The following is a 22,883-nucleotide window of genomic DNA, read 5'->3' as shown; positions in this document are numbered from 1 at the left end:
CAGGGACGTGCCAGCAAAGATGAGTAGCGTTCTTGGGTTAGGATGCAATGCGTACAAAGGCCAGATGACTTATAGGTCTCAGATGAAGGGAAAGTGGTCTTGCCGAACAGTCTTTTGTCACAATTTGCAAGGTTTTACCATGGTCAAGCACATATTGGGAGGGATGCCATGATTAGGTTGTTCAAAATTGACTGGTTTAACCCGAAGTTCAGACAAGCTGCAGAAGTGATTTGCCATAGGTGTATCATCTGTCAACAGATGAATGCAGGGAAAGGGACAGTGGTGAATTTGAGCCACATTGGGAGAGTTGTAGGTCCATTTAGCAGAATGCAATTGGATTTTATAGAGATGCCTGTGTGTGGAGGTCTGAGGTATGTGTTGGTGATTGTGTGTATCTTTAGTCATTGGATTGAAGCGTACCCTACACACAGGAATGACAGCCTCACAGTAGCGAAGCTGCTGCTTAGGGAGTTGATACCACGTTTCGGTTTTCCGATCTCTAAAGAATCAGATAGGGGAAGTCACTTCAACAACAAGGTGGTTAAGCTATTGTGTGCAGCATTGAACATTGAGCAGAAGTTGCATTGTAGTTACCGCCCTGAAGCATCAGGACTAGTGGAACAGATGAATGGTACCCTGAAGTCGAGAATAGAAAAAATGTGTGCAGCCACGAATTTGAAATGGCCCAATGCATTGCCTTTGGTGCTGTCAATTAGAAATACACCTCATAAGAAAACAGGACTGTCCCCTCATGAGATTCTCATGGGCCGAGCTATGAGACTGACCGCAGTGCCTGCGAATGCTCTTGTGAATATCACAGATGATATGGTGTTGGACTACGGCAAGGGTCTGGCTGATGTGATCTGCTCTTTTTCTCACCAGTTGGAAGCTACCACCCTGCCACCGATAAATGATCCAGGACACAACCTGAAAGCTGGTGACTGGGTTGTCATCAAGAAACACGTACGGAAGACGTGTTTGGAGCCACGTTGGAAGGGGCCATACCAAGTGATATTAACGACTATTACTGCTGTGAAGTGTGCAGGAATTCTGAACTGGATCCATGCCAGTCACACGAAAAAAGTGATGTGTCCAACTGATGAGGAAGTTGAGTTGTTAAAAGTACCAACAACAGAGAAGGAAGTCTCAGGGCCGGAGAGTGATCGAAGGGGAACTGAGACAGAAGGAGAGCCCATTGAGGACGGCTTGGTCACTCCAGTGAGAGACGAAGGAGAAGAGACCCAGAGGGGTGACGGTGAGCCCATCTCAACTGAGGCAGCAGGGGAGCCTAATCAGAAGGAGGTTCTCCCAGAAGTGGACGAGTATGCGAATGATCTAGAGCATTTGTCAGGCCCAGAAGGTGAAGGAGTTGTGGTGGAAAAGAGTCAGAGGGTCCAAACTCCTCCTGAGCAAATTGCAGGTCCCTCAAGAGAAAACACCATAGAGCCAGAGGAGGGCCAAGGGTTGCCACAGGAAAGATCAAAGACCAGAAAGACACTGAAAGGAGATAAGTGGCCAGAATTGCAAGTGAAAAGGGGAGAAGTGGTTGTTGAAGATGCAATAAAGGAAGAAGTTGATACAACTAGGAGAGAAGATTTAAGTGAAGGAGAGTTGCAAGGTGATCGCAAGTTGAAAAGAAAGAGAGTTGCAAACAGAAGGTACGTGGGTCCTGAATGGGCGTATGCAACGACAGCTGAGTGGCAACAAGAGTTCTTGGCGTTTTGCCTTGATCGAGAGATTCCAGGTCAGTACTTTGGCACCTGAGTCTGGCTGAAGAGACTGAGGGGGTCATTCTGACCCTGGCGGGCGGCGGGAGCCGCCCGCCTGGAGGGAACCGCCGAATGACCGCACCGCGGTCAAAAGACCGCGGTGGCCATTCTGGCTTTCCCGCTGGGCCAGCGGGCGACCGCCAGAAGGCCGCCCGCCGGCCCAGCGGGAAACCCCCCTCAACAATGAAGCCGGCTCCAAATGGAGCCGGCAGAGTTGTAGGGGTGCGACGGGTGCAGTGGCACCCGTCGTGATTTTCAGTGTCTGCAAAGCAGACACTGAAACTCTTTATGGGGCCCTGTTCGGGCCCCTGCACTGCCCATGCCAGTGGCATGGGCAGTGCAGGGGCCCCCAGGGGCCCCACGACACCCGTTCCTGCCATCCTGTTCCTGGCGGTAAAAACCGCCAGGAACAGGATGGTGGGAAGGGGGTCGGAATCCCCATTAGCGCCGCCATGGAGGATTCCCTGGGCCAGGGGTAAACCAATGGGAAACCGCCGGTTGCCCTTTTCTGACCGCGGCTTTACCGCCGCAGTCAGAATGGCCCAGGAAGCACCGCCAGCCTGTTGGCGGTGCTTCCGCGGTCCCCAGCCCTGGCGGTCATGGACCGCCAGGGTCGGAATGACCCCCTGAATTGGTATAATGATCGAATTAAAGTAAAAAGAAAAAATTGAGAAAAGAGACTGAGAATTTACCAGATGAGACTTTGAAAACATGAATTGACTTTTGAAAAACGCTTTTGACAAGCTGCTAATCTTAATTGACAAGGACCCTGGGAGTGAAACTGAAAGCTGTAAATAATTGCTTGTTTTGACTTTGCTGTGAAAAAAAAAAAAAAGAAGAAAATTCTCTAACCATCATCTGTTGTTTGAATTAACCATCCTTCACTTTCTGATTCTTTACAGATCATGGCTAACAATAGAGAGGATAATAGAGGCAGTAGGCGTTGTAAATATTTGGATGTTGGTTTAGGTGTTGCGTGTGTGATATTCATCATGGTTGTGGTTGTGGGTATGACACTAACGGATAAGAGTGGGACTAACAATGCAACAATTTCTGAGACTACCACTGCACTAACAGCTTGGGAGAGGTTTGAGAGCGATACAAAATACTTGCATGAGGGAACTAATGTAAAAGGGGAACTCTCCACTAACGTTTTCTATCGCTTGCTGAGTGAGTATGTTGACACAATGGATGCGAAAGATTGTTTTGTATATACACAGATTCCTGTTTCGGTACAAGAGGGGGTTACCTATCATAGTCTGCCACTAACCTACGGGATTAGTTGTAGTCTGTTACTAACAAGATTCTATAACCAGGAAGAGATTCAATACTTTTACTCAAACTATGACCTTGTGTTTTCTTATGTGCCTATAATAGAAGATTTGAGTGGGGTCGCTAGGTACTATAGTATAAAGTTAGTTAAAGGATTCTTTGAGGCGACATTAACGATTATTACATCTTATGCACACCACAATAACTTGACATGCTTGCTTGCACCTGTAGAGAAAAGCTTTTTAGATCACACAGAAGATAGAAGAAGAGCATTAAAGGGTAAACTAGAGAAAGGATTGCAGCAGCGGGCTTTTGCTAGTAGTGAGAGTTATGGTGCGATTAGAGAACAAGGGAAGCTAGCTTTAGATGCACTACATGTAGGGAAGCTTTGCACATCTAGGCCGAAGTCATATTATGACAATGTGTTTGTGGGGATGAGTGAATGTAAGCATGTGTTTTTGTTTCAGAGTAAATGGACGTTCATGTTAAATGGACAGGATCCTGCGATCCCTGGGATCTATTATATATGTGGACTAAATGCTTATTACCGTCTTCCAAAGGGATGGTATGGACATGTTATTTGGGGATAGTTTTCCCAAAGATATATCAGCTTGACGATTTGAAAAGGTTTCCGAAATTGTCTGAATTACATCGTACTAGACAAAAGAGAGAGAGTGCTGCTGGTGTAGTAGGAGACATATTTGGGGCGATAATTCCTTCAGTGAGAGTTATCTTAAACTCCATAAAGATTTGAAAGTTGTCTTCTATTGTGGATAACATGCTGACAAATTTTTCAGGGGCTATACTCCTGATGGATACTGAACTTGCTGCGGAGAGGGCTATGACTCTTCAAAACAGGCTTGCTTTAGACATTCTTTTAGCGAAAAATGGCGGAGTTTGTTGAATGCTTAATCACCGTCATTGTTGTGCATATATACCAGATAATGGTAATGAGATTAGAAGTATGCTTACTAACTTGACTAGGGATAGGACAGACTTGACAGAATTGAAAGAACCAGGCGTTTGGGAAAAGGTTGGAAAGGGATTTGCTTCAGTGGGAAACTGGCTTAGTAACATTTGGCATGGGATATTGTATAAACTAATACAGGGGATAGTGAATGTTATAGCTTGCTTAGTTGGATTGTGGGTGGCATGTAAAATTAGCAAAATAATAAAATTGAAGATGGCGAAAAATAATAAGAGGAGAAAAGAAAAACAAAGGGAAAAGTTGTATAGGGCAAAATCAAAGGGGAAGCAAATAAGAGAAGAGATTGAGATGAGGGAATTTTAGGATGTAAAATTTGTGGGGAAGGATTTGTGTGATGACAAGAGTCATCAGAGGAGGGATTGTTGAGGTGTCTTTTAAAATTAATATTAACATGAAAAGCTTGCAATGTATTGTGTGATGAAGCTGCATAGAAAATGTGTTAACATAGAAAATAATGCACACGTTTGAAATGTGCCAACGGGGAGTGGCTACCAATGTATACGAAGACTAATGAAAGTTGTTAATTATGAATTAATTATGTACTAATGTTTTGAATTTGTATTAGCATATCATAATTAGGGTCCTGTATTAGAAGTTTTGCTTATTAAGTCAATAGGCCTTAGCTTAGCGAGGGTCTGGGCCTAGCTGCCTGGTCTCATATTAAACTGTATTTTTCTAACGTGCACTGTGCTGTTTTTCTGAAGGACACAAAGCTGTACTTTTCCAGAAGTTATGTGTGTGTAGCCGTAGTAAATTCTTTCTCATGAGACCCGACTTGCTCAAGGAGACATTCCTGCTGAATGCAACAGTGTAATTCGTAACAGGTGCAAGGCTACCTGGAGTAGGAGAAAACAATGGAGACACTGACAGGAGCGTAAAGTGTAACTTTTCTTACCTGACATTCCAACCGATGAAGACGTCAATAACATGGGCCAAACAGCGACATGAGAACTGTGGTTTGTGGAAATTTCTGGTGAAGTGCGTGGAGAATTATTGGACAGAGATAACAATGCACCAATTATGATCCAATGAAGAGTTAAGGGCTAATTAGACAGTTTTGATATAACAGAGTCACCCAAGAAGAAATGCATGCAGATACAGAGAGACCTTTTAGACTTCACTTACTCAGAGACTTTTCACCCTGTTGCCTTGCCTGATACTTTAAACCATCCTCTACCTGTTTCCTTACCTGATACCTACTTCTCCTCCCTATGAGGGAAGGTCCTATTTCTTAGCTATGCTATATTGAGACTTTGCCCGTTCCTATCTCTAGTGATGGTGAAGACGACTGATGTCCTGAGGACGAAGACTGACGCTGTTTGCTGATCTGTTGTACTGGTAACCATCTAATGCAAAATTGTAATTGTCTGTTTGCCTTTTCTTTCTAGGTACCAACTGCTCTTTGATAGAGTCCATAGTTAGATGTTTTCTAAATTCATGTTTACTAAAAAAAATTGCATGAAGACCAACATGCCGATGCTAATTTGAGGCTAGTTAAGGTGTTCACAAATATCGGACGCAAATAGACAAATGACTGAGTTCTTGCTTTGTTGAATCATATATTAACAAATCTTTGCTGAGTTGCTTCACATTAGTGATGTGCCTAAACACTGAATGAATATTCTGTATGCATTGATTAATTTGCGTTCTAAGTACTAATTAGATGAGTTTCTAATGAGATTGATTGCTAATGTGATTAACAGAAATGACATTAGATTGTAACCAATAGGGAAATAAATATCTTAACACTCAAATAAATTGGTGTTTTTATTCATGACTGAAAGGCCATGGTGTGTTCAACTTATTGATTTGTATTGAATGTTATTGATTATCTTGTTAATTAGTTACTGTGATTATTGATTGGGTTATTGATCTATTGATCTGTGATGCCAAAAAGACATCTCGTACGTGGGCGTGCCTCCTTGTAAGTTTACTTATCAAGGCTCTGATGCGCTAACATGTGTTATATTGTATATGTATTTACCTGAAGGTGAAAGACAAGTAAAATAGTTGCAGTATATTTTGTTCTTTTCAGTGACATCTCTTGTCCTGCCCACACACTCATGACCTTGCCTCATTGCACTCAGGATCACGGTTCCATATATTGTATGCACTCCAATAACTGGTTACAGCAAATAAACAAAGGTGCAACAGCTAGCCAACAAAATAAGTTAGACAGTGGGATAGAAAGTGAGAGTTGAAGCATGGCAAGATACTAGGAAGAACCAGGAACAGTGAAAGTGTGGAACACAAAAGTGGTACTCCAAAGGGCTGGCCCAATCAGAAGGCAGAGAAAAGGCTGGGGAAGCAAGGCGTTATTTGGAGAATCTGAACAGGCCCAATCTGGGGTAAGTGACAGTAAGGCCTTAGATAATGGAGGGGTACAAGCTGATCTCAGCCACATCCAAAATGTCTTGGGACAGGAGCATCTTAAGTTGTTTCTAGACGTAGAGAAGGATTGCATCATACATTGTTATTGTTTGAAAATAGAACAATCAAGAAGAAGGTATTCGGCACTACAAGTCCTTGTAGACTGCGAGAGATTTTCAGTTCCTCAGCCACATAGCTATTTTAAGTTGCACTCTTGCTTTAATGGTAATTAATAACTAAATAATAATATGGCCACGTTCCTTACATCCAGAAACAAGGCGAGCGACCACATGTAACACAGGTCAAACCAGTAAGAAGCAATTTCCCATAACCCAGTCTGGCATATTTTCAAGCCCCTAGCACCTCCTTGCTCTAATGTGGAGATAAGGAGTCAATTTCCATGCGCTATAGTTACAAAGTGGTGCAATGCATGCATTGTGCCACTTTGTAAACCCTTGAGCCACATTATGCAGCAGGCATAATGTATGCAAGGGGGGCGTTCACACGCAGGGGAGGCCCAAAACATGGCACAGTGAAATTTTGTAGATTTCGCTGCACAATTTTTTGCATCATTTTTAATGCCTGATCAGAGTAGGCATTAAAACAACGCACCCACAATCTCCTATGGGCCTCCATGTGCTTTGCTGGACTAGCATAAAAATTGTTGGCACTAGTGAAGCAAAGCACCACAATAGCGCCAAATTGTTGATGCTATTGTGGTATTGTTAAGGGGTCGCATCAATGCTGATGCGCCACTTTCTTGTAAATATTCCCCCCAGTGTCTGCCCTGTGGAGTGTCTCTTTTGTTCAGGAGGAACCTGCTTGACACTACATAGCTTTTTGGGTTAGGTTTAGAGCTTTTAGACACAACAAAGATTTGTCCTGAGGGTAAGTCTGTAAGCAAAGATGACATCTAGGGATTTGGTACTATCCACAAAAGCCTGTTTACATCAAGGAGAGTACAGGAAGTGATCCACAATTGAACTGGTGTAGAAAAGTTTTGCGGGTTTATATATTTGTGTATCAATAATGGTGTACTACACACTTTCACACATAATTTTATACCTACAGACAGAATTGACATGATTACATTTGAAAATTTGTGGTCACATATGCATGTAAAACTCCATTTTGAACAAGATGGAAGCCATCTCTGTCACTCATTCATACTTTCCCACCCTGTGCACACCCTCTCCCCATGGGCTATGTAGTATCTAGTCAAACCGATGTCATAATACTTTATTTCCATTGCTGTTGTTGGTCCTGTTTTTGTTCAATCTTCCATGGTGCAAATGTAAATTTGTTACGTGTAGCTTTTTAACAAACTTTTCTTCGCTGGACATATTCATTCAAAGAAAGTGTTATTGTCAAACTTTCATATTTATTCAAACGTTTCTGTATTACATTAGCATAGAGGGTGTTTGATAATAAATCAAAACATTGGGTTGGTGCATATATGTTAAGTAATGATGTTTATTAGAGTTCTGATTTGATAAAGAAAGGATACATTTGCTAACACCCTCGATGAATCTGCAGAACTACTAATATTCTATGTAAGTATAGTGTATAAAAAAAACTTGATTTTAGGGATGAGCCAGGAGACTTACCTGTTCTACCCAGAATGTGGCATAATTTCTTTCTGATTTGGGTGATCATTTGGGACTTGGAATATTTGCTGATTTTTTACCTACTCTGTTTAACTCTGCATTGGAGAGTCTTCATGGAATTTACTTTGCATTACTTAATTTTGAATTTTTGTAATAAAACCCTTTAACTTTCCATTGGCCTAGAACACAATTATTTAATGCCACCACTCCTTGTTAAATAGTTTTATTATGGCAACTTGATGTTTGAGTAGGTGCCTAAATGCTGGGACACATTGTCTCATGTAATTGAGGTTTAACATTGTCTCTGATCCAGTAAACTGTGGGAGAACTCAATTATGGACATTTTAGGCTGTCTACATTTTGGGGAAAAGCTTTTCTTTCAAACAGGCAGTTAGAATTTTTTGAGGGAGATTAAAATAAACTGTTTTTTGAGGGTTTGAGTTTTAGGCAATGATTAGACATCCAACTTGGACATTCTCAGGACATTCTCCATCTTGGACATTCTCCAGGATATTGGAGAGCATGGAAATGACATAGGAAACAAGATCCTAAGACATATTGGGCAGCAATCGGCATATGCCCACAAATACTAAGTATAATCTCAAGTGGTTCCAAATAAAGACTAAACAGTGTTGGTAAAAGATTGGAGCCTTGAAGAACCCCTTGTTGCAGACTCAACTTGCTAGATACAAAGTTACAAATTTAGCTACCTGGATATGGTTTGACAAATAGGAGAATCAATTTAAGACTACTTCTTCGATGCCCATGTGTTTTTTTCAAGATGTTCATTAGAGAGGTATCGAGGGCTGCTGATAAGTCTCAAAGCACCAGTTGGAAGAGTTGTCTGAAGCCACACTGAAAATTGTCCATGTTTGTTAGACTGAATGTGACGAGAAAGTTGCAAAGCTACACAACTTTCAATCACCTCTCTTAGGAAAGTGTAGGAAAGTACCATCTTGCCTGGCATGTTACCCCCATTTTTACTCATCTGTATGTTTGTTTTTGCCTGTGTCGCTGGGATCCTCCTAGCCAGGACCCCAGTGCTCATAAAGTATGACCTGTATGTGTGCCCTGTGTGGTGCCTAACTGTATCACTGAAACTTCTGCATCACCAGAACCTCAGTGTTTATGCTCTCTCTGCTTTTAAAATTGTCACTACAGGCTAGTGACTAATTTTACCAATTCTCATTGGCACACTGGAACATTCTTATAATCCCCTAGTATATGGTACCTAGGTACCCAGGGTATTGGGGTTCCAGGAGATCCCTATGGGCTGCAGCATTTCCTTTGCCACCCATAGGGAGCTCAGGCAACTCTTACACAGGCCTGCTACTGCAGCCTGCGTGAAATAACGTCCAAGTTATTTCACAGCCATTTTCACTGCACTTAAGTAACTTATAAGTCACCTATATGTCTAACCCTCACTCAGTGAAGGTTAGGTGCAAAGTTACTTAGTGTGAGGGCACCCTGGCACTAGCCAAGGTGCCCCCACATCGTTCAGGGAAAATTCCCCGAGCTTTGTGAGTGCGGGGACATCATTACACGCGTGCACTACATATAGGTCAATACCTATATGTAGCGTCACAATGGTAACTCCGAACATGGCCATGTAACATGTCTAGGATCATGGAATTGTCACCCCAATACCATTCTGGTATTGGGGTGACAATTCCATGCATCCTTGGGGCTCTAGCAGAGAACCCGGGTACTGCCAAACCTGCTCCCTGGGGTTTTCCTGGCAGCTGCAGCTGCTGCCAACCCTCAGACAGGTTTCTGCCCTCCTGGGGCCTGGGCAGCCCAGTCCCAGGAAGGCAGAACAAAGCATTTCCTCTGAGAGAGGGTGTTACACCCTCTCCCTTTGGAAATGGGTTTGAAGGGCTGGGGAGGAGTAACCTCCCCCAGCCTCTGGAAATGCTTTGATGGGCACAGATGGTGCCCATCTCTGCATAAGCCAGTCTACACCGGTTCAGGGATCCCCCAGCCCTGCTCTGGCGCGAAACTAGACAAAGGAAAGGGGAGTGACCACTCCCCTGAACAGCACCTCCCAGGGGAGGTGCCCAGAGCTCCTCCAGTGTGTCCCAGACCCCTGCCATCTTGGATTCAGAGGTACTGGGGCACAATGGACATCTCTGAGTGGCCTGCGCCATCAGGTGACGTCAGTGACCCCTCCTGATAGGTGCTTACCTCTCTTAGTAGCCAAGACTCCTTTCTTAGTAGCCAAACCTCCTTTTCTGGCTATTTAGGGTCTCTCCTCTGGCCTATTCTTCAGATTCTGAATGCAAGAGCTAACCAGAGTTCCTATGCACTTCTACCTTCGACTTCTGCCAAGGATCGACCGCTTACTGCTCCAGGACACCTGCAAAACCGCAACAAAGTAGTAAGATGACTACCAGCAACATTGTAGCGCCTAATCCTGCCGGCTTTCTCGACTGCTTCCTGGTGATGCATGCTCTGAGGGCTGTCTGCCTTCACCCTGCACTGGAAATCCCGAAGAAATCTCCCGTGGGTTGACAGAGTCTTCCCCCTGCTAACGCAGGCACCAAACTTCTGCATCACCAGTCCTCTGGGTCTCCTCTCATGTTGACGAGCGTTGTCCCTGGCACATAGGAGCTGGATCCTAGTAATTCCCACAGTCCAGTGGTCCTTCATTCCAAGTTTGGTGGAGGTGAGTCCTTGCCTCCCCACGCCAGATGACAATCCTGACTTCTGCGTGATCTGCAGCTGTTCCGGCTTCTGTGCACTTTTCCAGGGTTTCCTTTCTGCACAGTCTAGCCTGGGTCCCCAGCACTACGTCCTGCATTGCCCAACTCGCTGAGTTGGACTCCGACATTGCGGGACCCTCCTTTGTGACTCTGAGTCGACCGCTGTCCTCAGATCTTCTAAGTGCCTGTTCCGGTACTTCTGCGGGTGCTGCCTGCTTCCGCAGGGGCTCTCTGAAATGCTGAGTGCCCCCTCTGTCTCCTCCTCCAAGGGGCGACATCCTGGTCCTGCCTGGTCCCCAGCAGCACCCAAAATCTTCAACCGTGACTCTTGCAGCTAGCAAGGCTTGTTTGTGGTATTTCTGCATGGAAACAACTCTGCATCCTCCAGCTCTTCGTGGGACATCTTCTGACCAAAGGAAAAGTTCCTGGCACCTTCTGTTGTTGCAGAATCTTCAGCTTCTTCTACCCAGAGGCAGCCCTTTTGCACCTTCATCCAGGGTTTAGTGGGCTCCTGCCCCCCCTAGACACCTTTGTGACTTTTGGACTTGGTCCCCTTCTTCCACAGGTACTGAGGTCCAGGAATCCATCTTCAGTGCACTGCAGTCAGTTGTTGTCTTTGCAGAATCCCCTATCTCGACTTTTCTGTCTTTCTGGGGTAGTAGGGTAAGTTTACTCCTACTTTTAAGGGTCTTGGGGTTGGGTATCTTGGACACCCTTAGTGTTTTCTAACAGTCCCAGCGACCCCCTACACACTACACTAGGCCTGGGGTCCATTCGTGGTTCGCATTCCACTTTTGGAGTATATGGTTTGTGTTTCTTATGATATTGTGCTAAGTGATATAAGTGGTATAGTAGGAGCTTTGCATGTCTCCTAGTTCAGCCTAAGTTGCTCTGCTATAGCTACCTCTAACAGCCTAAGCTGCTAGAACCCCTCTAATCTACTAATAAGGGATAACTGGACCTGGCACAGGGTGTAAGTACCTCTTGGTACCACTATAAGCCAGGCCAGCCTCCTACAGAAAGGTAGTCCTGAAATAAGGGCAAGGGTATTATGATCATTGGTGTCAGTGGAGAGTTTTTTTCATAATGAGTAAGACTTGTCCATTTTTCAAAATGTTGTCCTGCACAAACAACCAATTCTGTTTAAAGTGTGGTTTGACGCTTTGACTTTGGTTAACATTTCAAGAATCTCATAATTCAAGATTTTAGTAAAATGGAACCAAGCTGTCTGAACTTGGAGGTTTACCTTGTACTTGGCTGAAGGATTGAAAGTAAGAAAAAGTGATTGTCCAATGGACTTTACCTCCCTATCAACAAATTGTACAAAATCTTCACATTTAGATTTTGAGATGTCAGCGGTGCGAATAGATGTTAGAATAGAGGAATGATTCATTGTGTTTTGAGTAATTCTTGCATGAATCCAATGGGGCTTTCAAATGTGGAATTCACCAAGTGGATGTGATTTCTGTGTTTACCCTGGCAACTCAAAGTTGGGTCAAATCAGAGGGAAGGGGATTGTCTCCAGATATTCTCCCTTTAATCTGAAGTCTTCTCAGTGATTTCCTTTCCTCATATACGTCTTTTGAGAACCGTGGAGCATAAGGTTTAGGTCTTTTCTTCTTCAGAGTAGCACACTCATCAACAAGCTTATTCATGAAACCATAAATAGCCCTGACGGCCAGGATGTCTAGTTGAGTTACAGAAGGAAGAATATTCATCTGAGCCATATTTGCAAGATCATGTTTTTGGGCCTATTGTTTAAAGTGGACCAAGGCTAACAAACAGGATCTGCAGATTGACAGACCAATAAACTAGGATAGGGCCCTCAATGTTCAGTAGTATGTATACCTTTTGTGATGATCAGGTCAAGTATGGAGTGTTGCAGATCATTTTCATGCAGGAACACAGAGTAAATTTCAGATTAAAGTATTCAAAGAAAATGTTGTACTCAGATGTTATCAGTTGCTTGGTAATAGCCATGCTATCCTCGATGAATGTATTACTGTTGATTGAAGGCTGATAGATAATGGGCTGCCCGACTGTTGAGACATTAAATATAGACATTTCTGGAGAAAGGCACTGAAAGGAGTGGTATTGGTCAGTAGTAAGAGCCCTTCTACAACAACTGCTGTTCCACCATCCTGTCTGTCTTCTTGGTCACATTGGAGAACAGGGTAATACAGAGGGCGAAGGAGGTCAAGACCCCTGTGTGTAGTATATTTACGCCAGGTTCTTCAAAGACTAGGGAATCCAGGTTCAGTTCAGCAGTGGTTCAGACCATTAGGCATTTAAAACAATACACCAATTATAAAAATACAATAAAATGATCAATACACACAAAATACACTTAGGCCCTCATTACAAGTGTGGCACCTCCACGTTTAGGCTGGCCGACGGTCTGGCGGTGCTGGCGGTCTTAATCTGCCTGGGCAGCGCTGTTCTGGGGATTACGACTCTCGTGTCCGCCAGATTTTGTAATGCCGGTTCCACTGCCATGCAAAGGCTGGCGGAGACAGGCTGACCGGGGCCCCATGGGGGCCCCTGCACTGCCCATGCACTTGGCATGTGGAATGCAGGGGTCCCCATGGGCAGCCCCGTTGTGCTTGTCACTGCCTGATTTACAGGCAATGAAAAGCGCGATGGATGCTGTTGCACCTGACTCACCGCAACATTGCAGCTGGCTCGATTACGTGCCGGCGTCAATTTTGTAGTGAGTTTCCCACTGAGCCAGCGAGCGGAAACGCTGTTTCGTCCTCTAGCCCAGCGGAAACTCATAATACAGGCAGCGGGTGGAAAACGGGAGTTAAACGGGAAACGGGCCTAAAGCGCGCCACCCCAGGCGGCGACAGAAACAGCACTATATTTTAGTAGATATGGAACTGTTGTGCTCTCTCCCGTTCATGCAATGCAGTGAAGCAACTTTGGTTGCTCTACTCGTTGTGTGAAAAGTTAGTAAATTTGGCCTGGTATTCGCAAATGGACATGAGAGGGCTGAGAGAATACTGAAGGCTGGGGAGGAAAAGGAGGGAAGAAGAAGTGGTGCCTTGAAAAAGAAGTGATGGGAAGGCGTGACTATGTAAGCAGCCAGTAGAAATGTGGTGCTGAATGGCCAAAGACACCAGGGAAATGTTGAAGGATGTACAGTGAGAAGGAATTTGGGAGGGGGAGGGAGAGAGGAAAAGGGAATTAGGGGATTGGTTGCTGTGAGCAACTATTGGGAGTGGTAGATGGAGCTACAGTGGGTGAAGAGGGCAGAAGAAGGATTGAATGACAACTCTGTGCTTGGGAGCGGTTAGAGGATGTGTGTGTAGATGTATGACCAACACTGTTGGCCTCATGTGAACTACTCCATAGTAATAAGTAGTAGGGAGGAGGGTAGTGATGTAACAGAAGTTTCAGCATTGTTCCTGAAGTTATGGTAATCATCTATATGTGATAATAATATATACATTTTAGTTGCTTCGCTGTTAAGAGGTGAACTGGAAATTTGTGTTAATGTGCATGCACTGTAGCATAGTTGTTTCGAGTGTGGTGGTATAGCTTTTAAACTTCATGTATAATCAATTAATTTGCCTTTATGTTATATTTTAGGATGTTAATTAGTAGTTTGTACTAAAACGAAAATGTTTTTCTTTCAAGAAATAAATAATGTAAATGTAGAAAAAGTAGTTCTCTATTATAGTTTCATTAATGTGTTAACTGAGTAATTTTGTTTTGAACTAAATGTAATAATGAACACTGACAGTGTTCAATAATGAAGAATTCATAATTAGGCTATGTTATATGTGCATTAATTTCATTATTGTTTTATGCAATTTGCATAGTCTAAGTAAGGCCTGGAAGGCCCTGTTTCTTGATTCTGCAGAAAATGTTTAGTCATTCTTGTCAATGTGACATTTTTTCGGGACTCATTCTCATGAGTATGGTAGCTTAGAAATCGATATTGTATTGTTTTACACATCGTAAGGCTTGGAAATCAACCTTGAGAGCAGTACATCCAGGAACGTGGAATCCATGGCGATACAATTGTTTCAACCCGAGTGGATGCCAACGAGACGGCCATTTCCCACATACCACTGATGAGAATCTTCATAAATGATGCAGTCTGTGTTGTATGACTGCACCCCATTGGACAATCATGCCTTATGCGTAATGTGGAGTGATGGATGGACGAATCGTCATTCCGTATGAACTTTATTATGTGGTTCCCCATTTGGTTTGTTAGTTCCCTTCAAGCAATCGTCCCTCAGCAGTCTTTCAAGCAGTCTGCTGAAGCGCTCTCTGTACTTTCCCCACAGCAGATGGCCCCACTATTGCTGTCTCGCTGACTCCCTCGAGCCCCTGAGAGGTAAAGTCCTCCCTGCCTTACCCTTTGTGATGCTTTGCTGAGTCAGACTTTTCTCCTGACACATAGAAGACTCTTGACCGAGCTTCTGTGATGCTGACGCCTTTGCTTTTAACTTACTTGTTGCCAATCCAAGCTAGTTTTTTCTCCAGATTTCCTTTTTACAAATTCTTTTTTTCCCTTTTTGCCCACGAGTTTTGTTTAACACATGTTAAATGGATTTGCAAATTTGAAGGGCTACGTCTTGTGTAGTTTATCCACTTTTAGACTTTAATTTGCTAGATGATGAACAGGGTTAGACAACAAATGTTTCCTCCTTTCCAGATATTTGTGTTGTTACTGTATATCACAGCTATACAATGTTTGGTGTTTTTGATGTTAATTCGTTTTGAGTTTTTCCGAAGATCTGGACAACCTATTATGATTCTGTATCTTTTTAGTCTCGTCCTGAGAATTATTTACATTATTTTGAGCATAAATGTGTAAGAAACACCCTTGGACTTTATTTACACTAGAGTTTTCCTTGTGTGGCCAACTCGGTCATACAGTTTTTTAATTGATGTGCATGAAGTTTTGATGTCTATGTCTCCACGTCCTCAACACTGCGTAAATGATCTATTAGCGCTGTTCAGAGCATTATCCTGAGAAGGAAAATGCTACAGCAGTGGTTAGAGAGAGAGACAATAGAGGGAGGAACAAGCAGTGGTACTTTCAGAATTCAATTAAATTGGCGCAAGCAGGGTTTTAAGACCAGACAAAGGAGAATCAAAAATGGACTGAGGGGTTGAAAGAGACAACTAAACAAAGCCAGATTCTCATCCTTCAATTGAATCATGATCTTATCAATTGTTAACAATAGAAATGGAAAAATTCCCACTGAAGCTTTTGTGATCCTAATCTCTGGGGAGCAGGTTAGGTTAGTCAGGCCTTGGGGGGGAGGGGGGGAAGTACATTTATAAGAAAATGGAATCTTAATTAAAATAATGTGAGGGCTGAATTGGTGCTAAAATTATATTTTTGTATTTTGTTGTTACTGCTCGTGTTTCAGGGAAAGGACTGGGGCTTCAAGTAGGATTACGAAGACTTTCAGAGGTTAGAAAGCGTCAAAGGCAGTTGGGCGTGGATCAGTGGTGTAACAAAGGCCCCCACAGCCCCTGCTGTGTGAAGGGGGCAACCGAGCTCAAGGGGCCCCCTCAGCACAGCACCCTGGCCTGAGAGCTCCTGAGTGAGTCTGTAGGTGGGCCCTCCAAGTCTGGAGGGGTAGGCCTTCATGTATTTTGCAAGCAGGCCCCCTCAAGTTTTGTTACGCTACTGGCGTGGATAGGGTATTTATGCTGCGCCTCACCTGTGCTCGTGCTGACAAGGTCCATGAGGGAGCAGGCGCTTCCCGCTGCTACTCTGGAGCAAAGCCTTTGAGACTCATGTTACCTTTAACTATACCCAACAGCTCTACCAGAGCCTCTGAAGGCCAGTGTTTTCGTAGCAGCTTGTAGTCACAGACAACCCAGCTGACATTAAGATCTCTGGTGTTTTGCCTGAATTTTAAGGTAAGGTACAGAAGCTTATATTTTGAAAAACTGTTCTTATCAAAAGAAATCTCTGTGGAAGTTCATAAATCAATGCTAGAGAGAAGAAAATAATTAAATATTTAATGCAGGTATGTTATTTCTGACACTTGAGGAGCACTCTTGAAAGACTGTTTTTCTTTCTACAAGGTGCAGGAAATCTACAAAGAAGAGAAGTTATTGTTTTTCGGAAACTTTTATTAAGTGAAATCCTGTTATTTTGGGTGAAATATTTTTGGAACTGGTTGAATACGAAGTACAAACTTTTCCTTAGAAGTCAGGTGCCTTTAATTTTTGTTGTGGATTCAGCTTATCGAGAACATTTCTAGTGAAAAAGCTTATTGCCTGGTGTTGGACCTGGCCCTCACTTCAGGGTCACCCCAAAACATTTCGTCTTCCTCCTTCTATTTTTGCTGAGTTTGTTTTTATTGGACAGGGAAGGCAGGGTGCCTGGGGACTTCAAAGGGGAACCTCTAGACGTTTCTCCTCCACTTCAAAGGCACAACAGGGTATAACAATTGGACCTCAGACACCAACTTTTAAGAACACTTCTGGACCTATGGATGCTCTTCCAGGAAGAAGGACTGCTGTGCTGCCACGAGGACTGCCACTCTGGTGGACTGCTGCTCTAAAGGAACTGATGCCCTGCTGTGCTGACCTGCTGCCTGCAACCCTCTTGTCTGGGGAAGAAGAACTGGACCTGCAACTTCATCTTGAACGCAGGACCACAGAGTGACTCCAAGGGTTAATCTGCTGGCCTCGTGATCTGAGCCTCAGGGACATAAAAAGCTCCTCAACAAGTCCTGGACACAACTGCTGCGAGTTCCTTACCCCTAAGTGGTGGCTCTCAGGTCCTGGACCCTTAGTGTGGCTTGCAGGCTCTTCACAACTGCGAATGGGCCTGTTCGCACAGAGAGCGTGAGCCTCCACCAGCCTGTCTCTTTGCACAGCAGCATCAACAACCCATGGAGGACCCTAACGTGAAGTTCCAGTCTACCAGTCCGTGACGCCTGGCCTGCTCTTCCTGCCACACCAACAACCTCCTGCGATGCTCTCCTTGCCTCCCGCAAACCCTCTCCAATGCAAACAGGAATCTTGGAACAAAACTTTAAAAGGTAAAACTTCAGCGGAACTAATCTGGAACAGTATCCAACCCACTCTTCATCGCGGTCAGCCTGAACTTTTTACTTTGACCCAGTCCAGAGCGATCAGATTACCGTGTTTGGTTCTTTGTGCTGTTAGGTGCCATTTTACACTTTATTCTTTAAAAATTCATAACTCCAGTTCTACTGATTGGACTTTTGTCATTTTGTTCTTGTTTTATTTATTAAATCAATCTTTAATTTCCTATTCTGGTGTGGAAACTTTTTGTGGTGTGTTTTCACTGTTTTACTATTTGAAGTGTTGCACAAATGCTTTACACATTGCCTCTAAGTTAAGCCTGACTGCTTTGTGTCAGCTACCAGGGTGTTGAGCATAGGTTAATTGGGATTTGCTTATGCCTTACCCTGACTAGGACTGTGGTTGCTGCTTGACCAAGGCTCACACCCCAGCTAACCAGTATCCCAGTTTCTAACACCTCATAACTCTTCCTTGCGTGAAACCAACTTGTTTATTTTATACATTTTTCATGGGGACCAGTGGGGCTTAGCATTTAATAGCAAGTGCGCATAGTAATTAATTACACATAGTCTGATGCTTGCTTACTCTTTCAGGAAATGACTCCAGCCAGTCATCGCTAGAAGTACCCAGGCATCATATCAGAGGTCACCCACCACATACCAAAGGATCCACACCCAAGTTTAACTCTGTGACTTTGTTTTCTGTTGTCCAGCCACCTTCCCCTGTCTTCCTGGTTCTACCATGAAGAGTCTAGCGTGGTAATGGAGCTAGGGAAACGCTTCTTGAATCAATTCATCTTTACATCGCTCCTTCAGGAGACCAACACCAGGTTAGAGATTTGAAATTCCCGACAGAAGCTCATGGTGGGAGGCATAGCATGCTAGTGGCCATATTTTACATTCCAAAAAGGTAACCTATTCAGGACCTTAAGAAGTGTTCTCACCAACAGGCTATGTTGAGCGTGAAAAGTAGTATGTTACTTTTAAGGTTTTCCTTCATGATGGAGTAATATTGGTCTACTTTCAATGTCACAGAATTTTCTCAAAATCTTATGTTTGAAGGTTTTATTACCATATTCAGAAAGATTGGGTGATAGATAATTTCAAAGTAGACAGGGCTTGATGTAATGGTCACCTATTCTTGGAGGAGATCAGAAAGCGGAGGAGACTGTAGGAGTCAGAAGAGGTCAAACAAAGCAGTGAGATTACAAGGAGTGACTCACGTAGATGATGAAAGAAAACTAGAACTTGGTGTCAATTGATCATGACAATTTCTAAGGCTCTGAAGGCTGGAAGACAAACTCTGAGAGTATGAAGCTCAGAGGCTTACTCTGCCTTAGAAGTCATATTCTGAGACATCAGAGTTGGATGTCACACTCCAAAGCTCTAGAAGTAGAAGTCACTTTCTGGGGTTCTAATTGTAGAAGTCATTCTATGAGGCTCTAATTGTAGACAAAGGTGGAAGTCATACTTGGAGGCTTGAAAAGTGGAAGTTGTACTCACACCCTCTAAAGACTGAAATGCCCACCCTGAGGCTCTCAATGCTGTAAGCCATTCTATAAAATTAGAAGTCATGTTCTAAATGTGGGAATCAAACTCTGAGGCTCTAAAGCTGGAAATGAAACCACAAGGCTCTACTGGCTGGAGTTCGTGCTTTGAGGTTACACAACTATAAGCCGTACCCTGAAGCTCCCAATGCCATGTTCTGAGACCTCCGAGGTTCTAAAGTATGTCTTACTCTTGCTGAAGCAGATATGCTAATTAAAATTATTTATGAGTGTTATGCATTATTAACTAATGAAAAGAAATGTGACAATGAATAGTTAGAAAAGTTAATGTGTATGTTTAAAAATGTGACCACGAAGAGTGGCTGCCAATGCTCATGAATTATACTAAAAATAATTGAAATATATGAAAATAATGAAAATGATTGTATAAAAATGTAGTAATATGTCATAATGAGATATATAACGTATGTTTTGCATTATATCGTAGAGTTAACTTAGCTGGAGTTATGGCCTAGTTTGCCAGGCCTCATGTCGAAGCAGAATAATTGCGCACTGTACTGAAGTCTGTACTGAAGTCTGTACTGAAGCCTCTCATGTTAATGTTGTTTAGCTAGAATTTTCTGCGATGTAACGACGGACAGGAGATAATAAAGATAATTTGATACAATTATTACTAGAGTAGGCTAAATGTACTTTCCAAGGATTTGAACAATTGAGACTCTGACTGAAGAAGAAGATGCAACATTTTCGATACCTGAAGATCCGGATGATGAGAACATCGTACAGTGAACCAATCAATGAACTGTGAAAGACGAAATACTAGAACTCATAGATATGTAAAATAAAATATATTGTGTAACGTCACATATGGAGGACTATTTGACCAATTAGGAATTAGGGGGATGGACTGGAAAACTCTAATACAAAGTCAGGACAAGGGGCTAAAAACTTCAGAATGCGGTAGATGTGAGGGGAGAATTAATGACGTCAGACGACACGTTCCGAGATCCTGTCATTGGGCTTATGTGCTCAAAAGCCTGATGCGTTGCTGATCGATTGCTGACCTGAAGACAAAGACTGACTTTGTTGCTGATCCATTCTGTGGATAGGTAGCTATGACAATGTGACGGATTTACTTTTGTGCCTTTCCTTCTAGGTACCAACTGCGCTGTTTTATAGTTTTTTACTTAGTTAGATGTTTTCAAAAATTCATGTTTTTCCAAATTGTTTTCGCATGAAGTTCCACATGATGATGCTAATCTGGGTAATGTAAGGTTGTTCTGGGTGACGCTGACAGTGACAAATGATTGACGAACTGATTGCTGAACTCTGCTATTAATGATTGCTTATTCAGTTTTGCTAGCTTATGTTGAGGCTCTAGAGCGGATGTTTTCACAAGTATTGATTAGATTATGTTATTAGAGGTCATTAACGAACTGATATTGAACTGAATAAATAAAGTTTGAATCAACCTCATGCTTTAGTATTGTAATCAATAGGGAATAAACATTGTTAAAACGTATTTTGAGTTGTGGTCATTTATGAATTGATGATGAAATTAACAGTTGATTAGATGTTTTCCTTTAGTCGTGTATGATTATATATTGATTTATTGATATACACTGGACACTACATGGTTAGGATACTCCATGCGATCCAAAAGGTTCATCGGCCTATACGCGTCCCCTTATAAGTTTACTTACTAAGGACCAGGCGCGCTAACACTCTGAAGATGTGATGGTAGACATCATGTTCTGAGGCTCTGGAATAGAAGTCCTGCTCTGAAGCTCTGAAGGTAGAAGTCATGATCTGAGGCCTCAAGGTTGTAAAGGTGTAAGTTGTACCCTGCGACTCTATAGGCAGACCTCATACTTTGATGCCTCAGAGGCTCTAAAGATAGACAACCTACTTTGAGACTCTAAAGGTAGACATCATGCTCTAACACTTCTGAGGCTCCAAAAGTGTAAGTCATACTCTGAGACTCTAGCGGTAGACGTCATGTTCTGAGACCTCTGAGGCTATAAAGTAAGTGTCACACGCTGAGGCTCTAAAGCGAGAATCATGCATTGAGGCCTGCGGGGCTGTTAAGGTAGAAGTCGTACTCCGAGGCTCTCAAGGCTGGAAGTTACTATCTGATTTTCTCAAGATTGAAATCACAGTTCGAGGCTCTAAATCAGAGGTCTTCAGACTTTTTTTGTTAGGAGTCCCCCAAGCAAAATGTTTTGAAGTTGGGTGCAATGCAAAATGTAATGATAAGGGAGGGGCAGGGCAGAGAGTGGGAGCTTTAAAACCATTTCACTTGGGGACAACTTTTTATGTAGCCTCTAATCCACAGTAAATGTGAGTGTTTAAATAAAGCAAATGCATCAAATGAAAAGAGATATTGACCACAAACCACTGCTCCCCAGACACTGGTGTGCAGTGAGCCCCGCGTGCTCCTGGACCCCAATGGAGCTGCACGTCCTGCGTGAATTACTTGCATGGGCCATGAAGCAGTTGCTCCCTTCCCTTAGTCTTGGCTATTTCGAAACCCAATTGAAGCTGCCTGTACCCCTTTGAGAAAACAATATGTCTCATCAACTTGCACCCCTCTTCCCAGCAAGATTGCCCTGGGAGCTAATGCTAGCATGGAAAACAGGATCCGGCTCCCTTTCTGTGAAGTTAAACAGCCATAGTTGGGTTTCAGTGGGCCCCTCACACATCTGCCCCCTGTACTAATGATAGCTGCTGACCTGCGCTGGAGGCTCTCTCTTCTGCCCCCTCACCCTCAGTTTTCACTTCCCGATGGGTCATTCCTCCGAGGCCAAGCACTAGTGCAGCAAGGGTGCCTTGTCTCCAAATGCAAGCCTCGGTGACACTGCACCTGCTGCACCAATGATACATACGGCTCTGCGAAGCAGCCTGGGTACTCTAGGATTTCCATCCCCTTCCGTGGGTAATTGCTCCAAGGCCTGTAGGCTGTCATGCCCTTTGTAAAAATAAAATAAATAAAAATAAACTTCAAAACTTTAAAGTCTGAAGCAAGTGTACACAGTCATGGTGGGCCCTAATGCTAGAAAGGAAATGGACCCCGATCCCCTTTGTGACGTAAGACAGCAATAATTGTGGGGCAGTGGCCACTCACACCTTCCTTTGAGATATATATTTTACATCCGGCATAAGACAAGGCCTTTTGGATTTAATAAAGTTATATATATAAAATGCTCTCATTCAGCCCACTTCGCCCACTGGCATGTTATTGTGTGATACATATTTTCTTCCTCCTACGATTGCACAACATGGGGCAGTGGGTCAGCCCACTTCTGCGACTGGCTAACGTCAGTATAGTTCACATACACAAAATCGTTCTCTCCAGTGCCAAAGACTTCAATCTCTGCTTTTTGAGCCCAAATTATATTTGCACTTTAGCAAAAAAAAATTCCAGTGCACAGCAGAATCCACAACAATTACGTTTTGCAAAAATTGTGACAAAACAAAACAAGCATTGACAACGCCAAACGTCTGTCAGCAAGCACCAAACCTGTTGAGTTTGCTAATGCTTGTTAAGCATTGTAGTCTACATCCAAAGAACGCTAAACTCCTGCTGAGAATTTAGGGCCTGATTTTGGCAGACACGTACTTCATTCTAAATGTGTC

Source organism: Pleurodeles waltl, chromosome 4_2, assembly GCF_031143425.1.
Source record: "Pleurodeles waltl isolate 20211129_DDA chromosome 4_2, aPleWal1.hap1.20221129, whole genome shotgun sequence".
Lineage (NCBI taxonomy): Eukaryota > Metazoa > Chordata > Amphibia > Caudata > Salamandridae > Pleurodeles > Pleurodeles waltl.
Note: the sequence above shows the minus strand (reverse complement) of the source record.